Genomic DNA, 13,663 nt, shown 5'->3' with positions numbered 1-13,663 from the left:
TAGTAAATACTACAGTATACTACAGTTGTAACGGAATTCTTTGTCCTCCTCTGACGAGGGGTAAGAAATGTCGAACCAAGATGCAGCGTGGTGAGTATCCATTTTAATATGAATACTTGAAACAAACAAAATAACGAATGAAGACGAAACAGTCCCGTAAAGTGACAACACAAACACAGGAACAGGAACAATCACCCACAATACAAAACAGGCTACCTAAATATGGTTCCCAATCAGAGACAACAACAAACACCTGCCTCTGATTGAGAACCATATCAGGCCAACACATAGAAATAGACAAACTAGACATACAACATAGAATGCTCACTCAGATCACACCCTGACCAAACAAAACATACAAAGCAAACTATGGTCAGGGCGTGACAGTACCCCCCTCCCCAAGGTGCGGACTCCGGCCGCAAAACCTAAACCTATAGGGGAGGGTCTGGGTGGGCATCTGTCATCTGTCATTACATTCTGGAGGTGGCACAGAGTCCTTCTTCAGGACCAATAAAAGTGCAAGGAGAGAGCCTGGGTCTCTGCCTACGGCTGCTCTGACAGGTCATGCAGCATCTCGGCTCACATGGGAATTGAGATAGGCACAAGGGGGTTTGGCTGGATACAATTCTGGATATATTGCTGGTACGTGGTGATGTTTTGAACAACACCGTTTGTGGACTGGTGCTTCGTAAACAACAGGTATGGACTAACAGTGAAATGCTTATTTATGGGCCCTTCCCAACAACGTAGAGACAAAGAAAATAGAGAAATAACAGAAAAGTCCAACACGTAATAATAAAAGTAGTAATAAATACACAATGAGTAACGATAACTTGGCTATATACAAGGGGTATAAGATGTGCAGTGGTATGAGTTAATTGAGATAGATACAGTTGAAGTCGGAAGTTTACATACACCTTAGCCAAATACATTTAACCTTAGTTTTTCACAATTCCTGACATATAATCCTAGTAACAATTCCCTGTTTTAGGTCAGTTAGGATCACCACTTTATTTTAAGAATGTGAAATGTCAAAATAATAGTAGAGATAATGATTTATTCCAGCTTTTATTTCTTTCATCACATTCCCAGTGGGTCAGAAGTTTACATACACTCAATTAGTATTTGGTAGCATTGCCTTTAATTTGTTTAACTTGGGTCAAACGTTTCTGGTAGCCTTCCACAAGCTTCCCACAATAAGTTGGGTGAATTTTGGCCCATTCCTCCTGACAGAGCTGGTGTAACTGAGTTAGGTTTGTAGGCCTCCTTGCTCGCACACGCGTTTTCAGTTCTGCCCACATATTTTCTATAGGATTGAGGTCAGCGCTTTGTGATGGCCACTCCAATACCTTGACTTTGTTGTCCTTAAGCCATTTTGTCACAACTTTAGAAGTATGCTTGGGGTCATTGTCCATTTGGAAGACCCATTTGCGACCAAGCTTTAACTTCCTTACTGATGTTTTGAGATGTTGCTTCAATATATCCACATAATTTTCCTGCCTCATGATGCCATCTATTTTGTGAAGTCACCAGTCCCTCGTGCAGCAAAGCACCCCCACAACATGATGCTGCCACCCCCGTGCTTCACGGTTGGGATGGTGACATTTCTCCAAAAAGTACGATCTTTGTCCCCATGTGCAGTTGCAAACCGTAGTCTGGCTTTTTTATGGTGGTTTTGGAGCAGTGGCTTCTTCCTTGCTGAGCGTCCTTTCAGGTTATGTCGATATAGGACTCGTTTTACTGTGGATATAGATACTTTTGTACCTGTTTCCTGAAGCATCTTCACAAGGTCATTTGCTGTTGTTCTGGGGTTGATTTGCATTTCGCACCAAAGTACGTTCATCTCTAGGAGACAGAACGCTTCTCCTTCCTGAGCGGTATGACGGCTGCGTGGTCCCATGGTGTTTATACTTACAATTGTTTGTCCAGATGAACGTGGTACCTTTAGGCGTTTGGAAATTGCTCCCAAGGATGAACCAGACTTGTCTACAATAATTTTGGTCTTGGCTGATTTCTTTCGATTTTCCCATGATGTCAAGCAAAGAGGCACTGAGGTTGAAGGTAGGCCTTGAAATGCATCTACAGGTACACCTCCAATTTACTCAAATGATGTCAAGTAGCCTATCAGAAGCTTCTAAAGCCATGACATAATTTTCTGCAATTTTCCAAGATGTTTAAAGGCACAGTCAACTTAGTGTAATGTCAACTTCTGACCCGCGGGAATTGTGATACAGTGAATTGTAAGTGAAATAATCTGTCTGTAAACAATTGTTGGAAAATGTCCTAACCGACTTGCCAAAACCATAGTTAACAAGAAATTTGTGGACTGGTTGAAAAACAAGTTTTAATGACTCCAACCTAAGTGTATTTACACTTCCGACTTCAACTGTATGTACATATAACTAGGAATAAAGTGACAGATAGTAAACAGTAGGAGCAGCATATGTGATGAGTCAAAAAAGTTAGTGCAAAATGGGTCAATGCAGATAGTCCGGGTAGCTATTTGGTTAACTATTTAACTAACTATTTAACAGTCTTATGGCTTGGGGGTAGAAACTGTTCAGGATCCTGTTGGTTACAGACTTGGTGCATCGGTACTGCTTGCTGTCCGGTAGCAGAGAGAACAGTCTTCCTCTGACACCGCCTGGTATAGAGGTCCTGCATGGCAGGGAGCTCGGCCCCAGTAATGTACTGGGCCGACCACACTACCCTCTGTAGCGCCTTGTGGTCGGATGCCAAGAAGTTGCCATACCACACGGTGATGCAGCCAGTCAAGATGCTTTCAATGGTGCAGCTGTAGAACTTTTTGAGGATCTGACGGCCCATGCCAAATCTTTTCAGCCTCCTGAAGGGGAGGAGGCATTGTCGTGCCCTCTTCATGACTGTGTTGGTGTGTTTGAACCATGATAGATCCTTAGTGATGTGGACACTGAGGAACTTGAAGCTCTCAATCCGCTCCACTACAGCCCCGTCGATGTGAATGGGGGCGTGCTCTGCCTTCCATTTCGTGTTGTCCACGATCAGCTCTTTTGTCTTGCTAACGTTGAGAGATGTATGTGTGAAACTGTGTGTTCTGAGTTGTTTCTTAGACTAATCAACACTTTTATAACCTGCAGCTGATTTTCCTCACACCTGCTGTGAGATTACAGGGTCTTTGACATAAAACCACAGGCTAATCACTAACATCCGCTATTGGTAGCATATAATATTTTTATATTTCAGACCAAAACTTCCTCAGAGCTCTTGAGAGTTCCTGATATAAGCGTAGCAGTTAATGAGGGAAATACCTCAAGTTAAACCGGGAGAGTGAAGGGAGGCAAGGGAAAAGGAATGTGAGAGAGGAAGGAGATGGAGAGGAAGGACAGAAGCAAAAGAGGAGATTAAGGTTTTTCTGATGCTAAAGCAGTGTGGAGTTCTCCTTTATTGTGGCTGTGAGGGTCTCTGGCATGTTGATTTGTGACTGAAGTTGAAAATCACATTGCCAGGGATAACCACAATGTAATAGACTTGGCGTCTGTGACAGTAGCTGGAGGAGACTCATCTGACACAAGAAATGTCCAAGCTGTGTGTGTGTGTGTTTAGCTACTCTTTCTTGCCAGGTGCTGAGCTAAGTTGACTCGTGAACAGGGAGTGTTTTCAATTTGTTCACAGTGGCTAAGATCTTTACCTGAACAGAGACTGAGTAAAATATAACAGAATCTACTGTGAAATGTTTGTGACGTATCACATGGAAAGTCAGATTGCTGGAAAAATAACATTTCTTCTTTGTAGGATTGAGTTAAATATGGGAACTGATGCTGAGTAAAAACAGGTCAGTTTTGAATGGGAGGAATGTTAATAACTGTCATTGTAAAAACAAATAGGTTATCATGGACCACATTAGTCAACTAAGCAATCAAAACTTAATGCTATGAGCTGCTAAGAATGATACAACATTTCTAAGTTGAATCTATGTCATGCAGTTTAACGAAGTCACTGTGGGTGATCCTAGAAGTGTGAGTATGGGGTGGTACCTAGCAGACCGACTAAGAGCAGGAGAGGGTTTTTGGGAAGAGTAGGGACTCTGAGCTGCATCATAGTCTTGGTAACCTTTCTGATACATCCAGATGCACCACCTGCCGGTACTAATTATATGACACCATTGCCATTGATAAGAAGTAAAATATAAACTATATAATACACTGATGAGTGACTTACAGAATAAGGAGTCAAAGAAGATCAAGATGTATGATTTAAGGTAAACATTAAACAATTCCCTAGGAAAGCAAATAACTGTACAGGGATTGGGATGGCCAGATTGAAGTACTCGGCCAACCCACCTTGGTTCACTTTAACTTCTGATGAGTACCAGGGTTATAGATACAAGAATGGCACCGAGAACTCAGAGGATTTTAATGACTGAAAGGTAATCGTTAATGTGACTGACTTAGGTTTGGAAGTACAGGATAAAATGCTTAACCTCGCAGCACCTATAACTGATGTAGGGTGGGCTCGTACCAGCAAAGGACGCATACGACAGAAACTACCAAAAAGGGTGGTTAGGAACTTGCGCCCCGGGGTTATTGGTCCAACCAGTTCGAGTTAGTCATCAGAGGCCAGTTATAGGAGGCTCTAGTTGGCACATGAGGAGTTTTGACCAGGATGGGAGTAGCTTTGTCTAAATGGATGCTATTGGCATCCTCAGGGAAGTTACCGATTTAATACAAAGCTATGAATCAAATAGGTGAAGACCATACCACTACGTTCTTTTGGTGGTTGACAACAAATCAAAATGTGGATTGGATAAATTACATCAATTATAATCAACAGAGATTCGTGAATGATACTGGGGATGCAGTAAAGGGGTTCTCTGACCAATTATCCGCCACCTCCCTCATGACCTGGTAAAATAGACTGACTCTCGATATATTATTGGCAGAAAAGGGCGGGGTATATAGAATGATTGCTGTTCATTGCTGTACGTTTATTTTTTAATAACACAGCTCCATATGGATCAGTGACCAAGGCCCTGTCTGGTTTAACCACATTAGCTCACGAATTAGTAGAGAACTCTGGGGTGGATAATTCTCTAACAAATTGGTTTGACATTATGTTTGTGAAATGGAAAAATTTCATAATCACTGTGTTATGGGCAACCTTCACATGTATGACTGTGTTGGTATTATGTGGCTGTTGTTTGATTCCGTGTATGCGAGGTCTCATTTCCAGAACTCTGGAGAGGTCGATGACGCAACAGATGGTGAGATACGGACCGATCCCGAGCTCTGGCCAGTGGGATGATGAATACAGGCCTCCAAACCTAGTAGATGATTCTGGTTCCTTCACTTACGAGGAGCCCATGTTGGATGAGACCATTTTTTATGTTTAGGCAGTTTTTTTATGAAGATTATGACGAAAATCTTGAAAAGAAGGGTCATAATTGGATGTAGTCCTAGGACAGTCATTGATGAGTGTTGAATGTATTGGTTTGGTTTATTCTTGTATAACATTTATGTTTCCATATAGTGTTTGATATATCAGTGTGTATTATTTAGTCATTAAGGGTGGATTGATAAAATAATTTGTATGTCTAAAGATAATGATTAAATAATTCCACTCTGAAACCATATAATTGTATGAAATGTATTAGAATCATAAAACTATAATCTGATGATGTGTATAGTTTTAGTCCAAATTAGAACAAGGACCTTTTGTTCCTTTTTAGTATGTAAGCAGGGTGCAAGTGTGAAACAAATGATAAGATGAGCTATCGACAGACAAGCTGGACTACTGTGTTCCTTACAGGACATTCTGTCTCCACCCGTGGAGGGGAGAAACTGTTAGGCTTGCAGAAAATTATGAAACATGTTGCAGATTAAACAATGTATCTGTGTAGTGGAAAAACACTACACAGATGTCTAAGCAAGGCGTAGTTTAAGATTTGAACTTGTTTGTGTGTGTTATAAAGACTGGGTTTGCATTTTTGATGTTAGAACGTTCTCGTGAATAAACACTTTGATTTTTGTAAATGTAACGCTCGTCTTCCTCCTCTTCTGAGGAGTAGTAGGAAGGATCGGAGGACCAATGCGCAGCGTGGGCATATCTGTGATAGTGCTGATCTTCTCCGGGTCCGGCTCTATTCCAGCTACACTGATTTTGTGTCCTAAGAACAAGACCTCTGATTGTGCAAAAGTGCATTTTTCATTGAGTGTCAGGCCAGTCTCCTGGAGTCGGGTCAGAACTGCTGTGAGCCTTACATCATGTTCTGCTCTGTCCCTTCCGCACACAAGTGCATCGCCACTCAGCCCATCCAACAGCTGGGACATGCGTCTTTGGAAATGCTCAGGACCGGAAGTGATTCCAAATGGCAAAACATTAAAACAGTAACGGCCAAACGGTGTTATAAACGTTGTGAGTGCCCTACTCTCTGATGATAGCAGTATCTGCCAGAAACCTGAGCGGGCATCCAGCTTTGTGAAGACTTGTGAGCCATCCAACTGAGCCAGTGACTGCTCCACAGTAAGATGTGTCTCTCTCTGCAGAGTGCCTCATTCAAGTTAGTCATGTCCACACAGATCCTTATGTCCCCATTTGCTTTTGGGACCACTACCATCCCTGCACACCAGTCTGTGGGACTCTCTATTTTAGACACCGCCCCAATTTCTTCCATCCTCCCCAACTCTTCCTTTACTCTGGCCAATAAAGGGATAGGCACACGGCAGGGGGTGGTAAGGGCATACGGGACAGCATCCTCTTTCAGGCGGATTTTGTAGTCACCTTCTATGCTTCCTAGACCAGAAAACACTTTTGGGAATTTATTTTTGAAAACCTCACCTGGGTCCTCCAGTTTGCTCACTCTCTCAATGAGTTGCAATGCTTCAATTGCTGGCTGCCCCAGCAACGATCTGGCTAGAGAGTCAATGATGAAGACAGGCTGGGTGGCACTTTTGTCTTTACTCTCCAGTTTAATCGCCAAGTGCCTTACCACTGGTAAAATCTTATTACTGGGCCCGTACAGTTTTTGTTTGTAGAGAGCAAAGGGCCATCTCTGCTATAGCTATACAGCCTAGTTGGGATAGCTGTCACTGCTGCCCCAGTGTCTAGTTTAAATGACACAACCTCCCCATTGAGTTTAATGTCTGAATGCCAGCCAGCATTGTTTTCCTTTACTTCTCCCAGAAAGATGCTGTCCTGCTGTACCTCCTCTGAGACCTCATGCATTTGCTTTAATCGACAGACAGCTGAAAAGTATCCTATCCTGTGACATTTCCTGCATTCCGCATCCTTTGCTGGGCAATCTTTCCATCTGTGGAAAGGGGATTTCCCACATTTGCGACAAACACTTGAACTAGCTACTGGTGCTGTCTGTGATTGTTTTCTCCACGTCTGTCTCTGTTCTGTGTTCCCCTCCGTTTTTTTAGCTCGGGATGAAAATACATGTATTTCCTCACTCTCTTCGCTCTGCAAGGAGCTGCTGTTGCGCAGTATCGTCTGCTGTCTTTTTACTGTCTCACTCTGCCTAACCTGGTTTATAGCTTTGGACAAGGTAAGCTGGGAATCCAACTGTAACTTTTCAGAAAGTTTTATATTTCTTATTCCCACTACAATCCGATCTCTGTTCAACTCTTCCCTGAGCGTGCCAAACGGACAATGTTCTGCTAGCATTCTACTCGCCAATGTCCAGTCTCTTGACAACAAGGTTGATGAAATCCGAGCAAGGGTAGCTTTCCAGAGATATCAGAGACTGTAACGTTCTTTGCTTCACGGAAACATGGCTCATTCGAGAGACGCTAACGGAGTCGGTGCAGCCAGCTGGTTTCTTCACGCATCGCGCCGACAGAAACAAACATCTTTCCAGTAAGAAGAGGGGCGGGGGTGTATGCCTTATGATTAACGAGACGTGGTGTGATCATAACAACATACAGGAACTCAAGTCATTCTGTTCACCTGACCTAGAATTCCTCACAATCAGATGTCGACCACATTATCTACCAAGGTAATTCTCTTTGATTATAATCACAGCCGTATATATTCCCCCTCAAGCAGACACATCGATGGCCCTGAACGAACTTTATCTGACTTAATGTAAACTGGAAACCACACACCCTGAGGCTGCATTCATCGTAGCTGGGGATTTTTACAAGGCTAATCTGAAAACAAAACTCCCTAAATTCTATCAGCATATCGACTGTGCTATCAGGGCTGGTAAAACCCTAGATCATTGTTATTCTAACTTCCGTGACGCATATAAGGCCCTCCCCCGCCCTCCTTTTCGGAAAAGCTGACCACGACTCCATTTTGTTGCTTCCAGCCTACAAACAGAAACTAAAACAAGAAGCTCCCGCGCTCAGGTCTGTTCAACGCTGGTCCGCCCAATCTGATTCCACGCTTCAAGACTGCTTCGATCAGGCGAATTGGGATATGTTCCGCATTGCGTCCAACAACAACATTGACTAATACGCAGATTCGGTGAGCGAGTTCATTAGAAAGTGCATTGCCGATGTCTTACCCACAGCAACAATTAAAACATTCCCAAACCAGAAACCGTGGATTGATGGCAGCATTCGCGTGAAACTGAAAGTGCGAACCACTTGTTTTAACCAGGGCAAGGTGACCGGAAACATGACCGAATACAAACAGTGTAGCTATTCCCTCCGCAAGGCAATCAAACAAGCTAAGTGCCAGTATAGAGACAAAGTAGAGTCACAATTCAACAGCTCAGACACAAGAGGTATGTGGGAGGGTCTACAGTCAATCACGGATTATAAAAAGAAAACCAGCCCCGTCGGGGACCAGGATGTCTTGCTCCCAGACAGACTAAATAACTTTTTTGCACGCTTTGAGGACAATACAGTGCCACTGACACGGCCCGCTACCAAAACCTGCGGGCTCTCCTTCACTGCAGCCGGTGAGTAAAACATTTAAACGTGTTAACCCTCGCAAGGCTGCAGGCCCAGACGGCATTCCCAGCCGTGTCCTCAGAGCATGCGCAGACCAGCTGGCTGGTGTGTTTAAGGACATATTCAATCAATCCTTATCCCAGTCTGCTGTTCCCACATACTTCAAGAGGGCCCCCATTGTTCCTGTTCCCAAGAAAGCTAAGGTAACTGAGCTAAACGACTACCGCCCCGTAGCACTCACTTCCGTCATCATGAAGTGCTTTGAGAGACTAGTCAAGGACCATATCACCTCCACCCTACCTCACACCCTAGAGACCCACTCCAATTTGCTTACCGACCCAATAGGTCCACAGACGACGCAATCGCAACCACACTGCACACTGCCCTAACCCATCTGGACAAGAGGAATACCTATGTGAGAATGCTGTTCATCGACTACAGCTCAGCATTTAACACCATAGTACCCTCCAAACTCGTCATCAAGCTCGAGACCATGGGTCTCGACCCCGCCCTGTGCAACTGGGTCCTGGACTTCCTGACGGGCCGCCCCCAGGTGGTAAGTGTAGGTAACAACATCTTCACCCCGCTGATCCTCAACACTGGGGCCCCACAAGGGTGCGTTCTGAGCCCTCTCCTGTACTCCCTGTTCACCCACGACTGCGTGGCCATGCACGCCTCCAACTCAATCATCAAGTTTGCGGACGACACTACAGTGGTAGGCTTGATTACCAACAACGACGAGGCAGCCTACAGGGAGGAGGTGAGGGCCCTCGGAGTGTGGTGTCAGGAAAATAACCTCACACTCAATGTCAACAAAACAAAGGAGATGATTGTGGACTTCAGGAAACAGCAGAGGGAGCACCCCCCTATCCACATCGACGGAATAGTAGTGGAGAAGGTAGAAAGCTTCAAGTTCCTTGGCGTACACATCACTGACAAACTGAAATGGACCACCCACACAGACAGTGTGGTGAAGGCGCAACAGAGCCTCTTCAACCTCAGGAGGCTAAAGAAATTTGTACCCATTTGATTAGGTGTTCAGGAGTCTTATAGCTTGGGGGTAGAAGCTGTTTAGAAGCCTCTTGGACCTAGACTTGGTGCTCCGGTACTGCTTGCCGTGCGTTAGCAGAGAAAATGGTCTATGACTGGGGTGGCTAGAGTATTTTACAACTTTTAGGGCCTTCCTCTTACCACACCTGGTATAGAGGTCGGTCCTGGATGGCAGTAAGCTTTGCCCCAGTGATGTACTGGGCCGTACGCACTATCCTCTGAGGTGCCTTGCGGTCAGAGGCCAAGCAGTTGCGATACCAGGCAGTGATGCAACCAGTCAGGATGCTCTCGATGGTGCAGCTGTAGAACCTTTTGAGGATCTGAGGACCCATGCCAAATCTTTTCAGTCTCCTGAGGGGGAATAGGTTTTGTCGTGCCCTCTTCACGACTGTCTTGATGAGATTGGACCATGATAGTTTGTTGGTGATGTGGACACCAAGGAACTTGAAGCTCTCAACCTGCTCCGCTACACCCTTGTCGATGAGAATGGGGCCTTGCTCGGTCCTCTTTTTCCTATAGTCAACAATCATCTCCTTTGTCTTGATCACGTTGAGGGAGAGGTTGTTGTCCTGGCACCACACGGCCAGGTCTCTGACCTCCTCCCTATAGGCTGTCTCGTCGTTGTTGGTGATTAGTCTACCACTGTTTGTCATTGACAAACTTAATGATGGTGTTGGAGTCGTGCCTGGCCGTGCAGTCATGAGTGAACAGGGAGTACAGGAGGGGACTGAGCACGCACACCTGAGGGGCCCCTGTGTTGAGGATCAGCGTGGTGGATGTGTTGTTACCTACCCTTACCACCTGGGGGGCAGCCGGTCAGTAAGTCCAGGATCCAGTTGCAGAGGGAGGTGTTTAGTCTCAGGGTCCTTAGCTTATTGGTGAGCTTTGAGGGCACTATGGTGTTGAACGTTGAGCAGTAGTCAATGAATAGCATTCTCACATAGGTGTTCCTTTTGTCCATGTGGGAAAGGGCAGTGAGGAGTGCAATAGAGATTGCATCATCTGTGGATCTGTTAGGGCAGTATGCAAATTGGAGTGGGTCTAGAGTTTCTGAGATAATGGTGTTGATGTTAGCCATGACCAGCCTTTCAAAGCCCTTCATGGCTCCAGACGTGAGTGCTATGGGTTGGTAGTCATTTAGGCAGGTTACCTTAGTGTTCTTGTGCACAGGGACTATGGTGGTCTGCTTAAAACATGTTGGTATTACAGACTCGGACAGGGAGAGGTTGAAAATGTCAGTGAAGACACTTGCCAGTTGGTCAGCGCATGCTCGCAGTACACATCCTGGTAATCCGTCTGTCCCTGCAGCTTTGTGAATGTTGACTTGTTTAAAGGTCTTACTCACATCAGCTGCGGAGAACGTGATCACACAGTCTTCCGGAACAGGTGGTGCTCTCAGGCATGTTTCAGTCTTATTTGCCTCGAAGCGAGCATAGAAGTAGTTTAGCTCTTCTGGTAGGCTTGTGTCACTGGGCAGCTCTCGGCTGTCCTTCCCTTTGTAGTCTGTAATGGTTTGCAAGCCCTGCGATATCCGACAAGCGTCAGAGCTGGTGTAGTACGATTCGATCTTCGTCCTGTATTGACGCTTTGCCTGTTTGATAGTTCGTCGGAGGGCAGAGTGGGATTTCTTATAAGCTTCCGGGTTAGAGTCCCGCTCCTTGAAAGCAGCAGCTCTAGCCTTTAGCTCAGTGTGGATGTTGCCTGTAATCCATGGCTTCTGGTTGGGGTATGTACATACGGTCACTGTGGGGACGACGTCATCGATGCACTTATTGATGAAGCCAATGACTGATGTGGTGTACTCCTCAATGCCATCGGAGGAATTCCGTAACATATTCCAGTCTGTGCTAGCAGAACAGTCCTGTAGCTTAGCATCTGCTTCATCTGACCACTTTTTTGTTGATCTAGTCATTGGTGCTTCCTGCTTTAATTTTTGCTTGTACACAGGAATCAGGAGGATAGAATTATGGTCAGATTTGCCAAATGGAGGGCGAGGGAGAGCTTAGTCTGCGTCTCTCTGTGTGGAGTAAAGGTGGTCCAGAATTTTTTCCCCTATGGTTGCACATTTAACATGATGATAGAAATTTGGTAAGACAAATTTAAGTTTCCCTGTGTTAAAATCCCCGGCCACTAGGAGCGCCGCCTCTGGGTGAGCGTTTTCCTGTTTGCTTATTGCGGAATACAGCTCATTGATTGCGGTCTTAGTGTAAGCCTCAGTCTGTGGTGGTATGTAGACAGCTACGAAAAATGTAGATGAAAACTCTCTAGGTAGATAGTGTGGTCTACAGCTTATCATGAGATACTCTACCTCAGGCATGCAAAACCTTGAGACTTCTTTAGATATCGTGCACCACCTGTTATTTACAAAAATACATAGTCCGCCACCCCTTGTCTTACCAGACGCCACTGTTTTATATCTGGCATTACTCATCTCATGTGTACATACTGTATTCTATACTATTCTACTGATTCTTAGTTCGTTCCGCTCTGTCATCACCATCACCACATCATCAATATAAACTCCGCAAAAAAAGAAACGTCCCTTTTTCAGCACCCTTACATTTACATTTACATTTTAGTCATTTAGCAGACGCTCTTATCCAGAGCGACTTACAGTAGAGCGCATACATTTTATTACATTTTTATTTTTTACATACTGAGACAAGGATATACCTACCGGCCAAACCCTCCCTAACCCGGACAACGCTATGCCAGTTGTGCGTCGCCTCACGGACCTCCCGGTTGCGGCCGGCTGCGACAGAGCCTGGGCGCGAACCCAGACCAGCCTGGGCGCGAACCCAGAGACTCTGGTGGCGCAGCTAGCACTGCGATGCAGTGCCCTAGACCACTGCGCCACCCGGGAGGCTGTGATGGTCGGACACCCTGTCTTTCAAAGATAATTCGTAAACATCCAAATAACTTCACAGGTCTTCATTGTAAAGGATTTAAACACTGTTTCCCATGCTTGTTCAATGAACCATAAACAATTAATGAACATGCACCCGTGGAACGGTCGTTAAGACACTAACAGCTTAAAGATGGTAGGCAAAAAGTCACAGTTATGAAAACTTAGGACACTAAAGAGGCCTTTCTACTGACTCTGAAAAACACCAAAAGAAAGATGCACAGGGTCCCTGCTCATCTGAGTGAACGTGCCTTAGACATGCTGCAAGGAGGCATGAGGACTGCAGATGTGGCCAGGGCAATAAATTGCAATGTCCGTACTGTGAGACGCCTAAGACAACACTGCAGGGAGACAGGACGGACAGCTAATCATCCTCGCAGTGGCAGACCACGTGTAACAACACCTGCACAGGATTGGTACATCCGAATATCACATCTGCGGGACAGGTACAGGATGGCAACAACAACTGCCCGAGTTACACCAGGAACGCACAATCCCTCCACCAGTGCTCAGACTGTCCGCAATAGGCTGAGAGAGGCTGGACTGAGGGCTTGTAGGCCTGTTGTAAGGTAAGTCCTCACCAGACATCACCGACAACAACGTCGCCTATGGGCACAAACCCACCGTCGCTGGACCAGACAGGACTGCCAAAAAGTGCTCTTCACTGACGAGTTGCGGTTTTGTCTTACATGGGGTGATGGTCGGATTCGTGTTTATCGTCGAAGGAATGAGCGTTTCACCGAGGCCTGTACTCTGGAGCGGGATCGATTTGGAGGTGGAGGGTCCTTCTTGGTCTGTCGTGGTGTGTCACAGCATCATCGGACTGAGC

Source organism: Salvelinus fontinalis, chromosome 21, assembly GCF_029448725.1.
Source record: "Salvelinus fontinalis isolate EN_2023a chromosome 21, ASM2944872v1, whole genome shotgun sequence".
Classification (NCBI taxonomy): Eukaryota; Metazoa; Chordata; class Actinopteri; order Salmoniformes; family Salmonidae; genus Salvelinus; species Salvelinus fontinalis.
The sequence above is the reverse complement of the archived record's forward strand: the minus strand, read 5'-3'. Positions refer to the sequence as shown.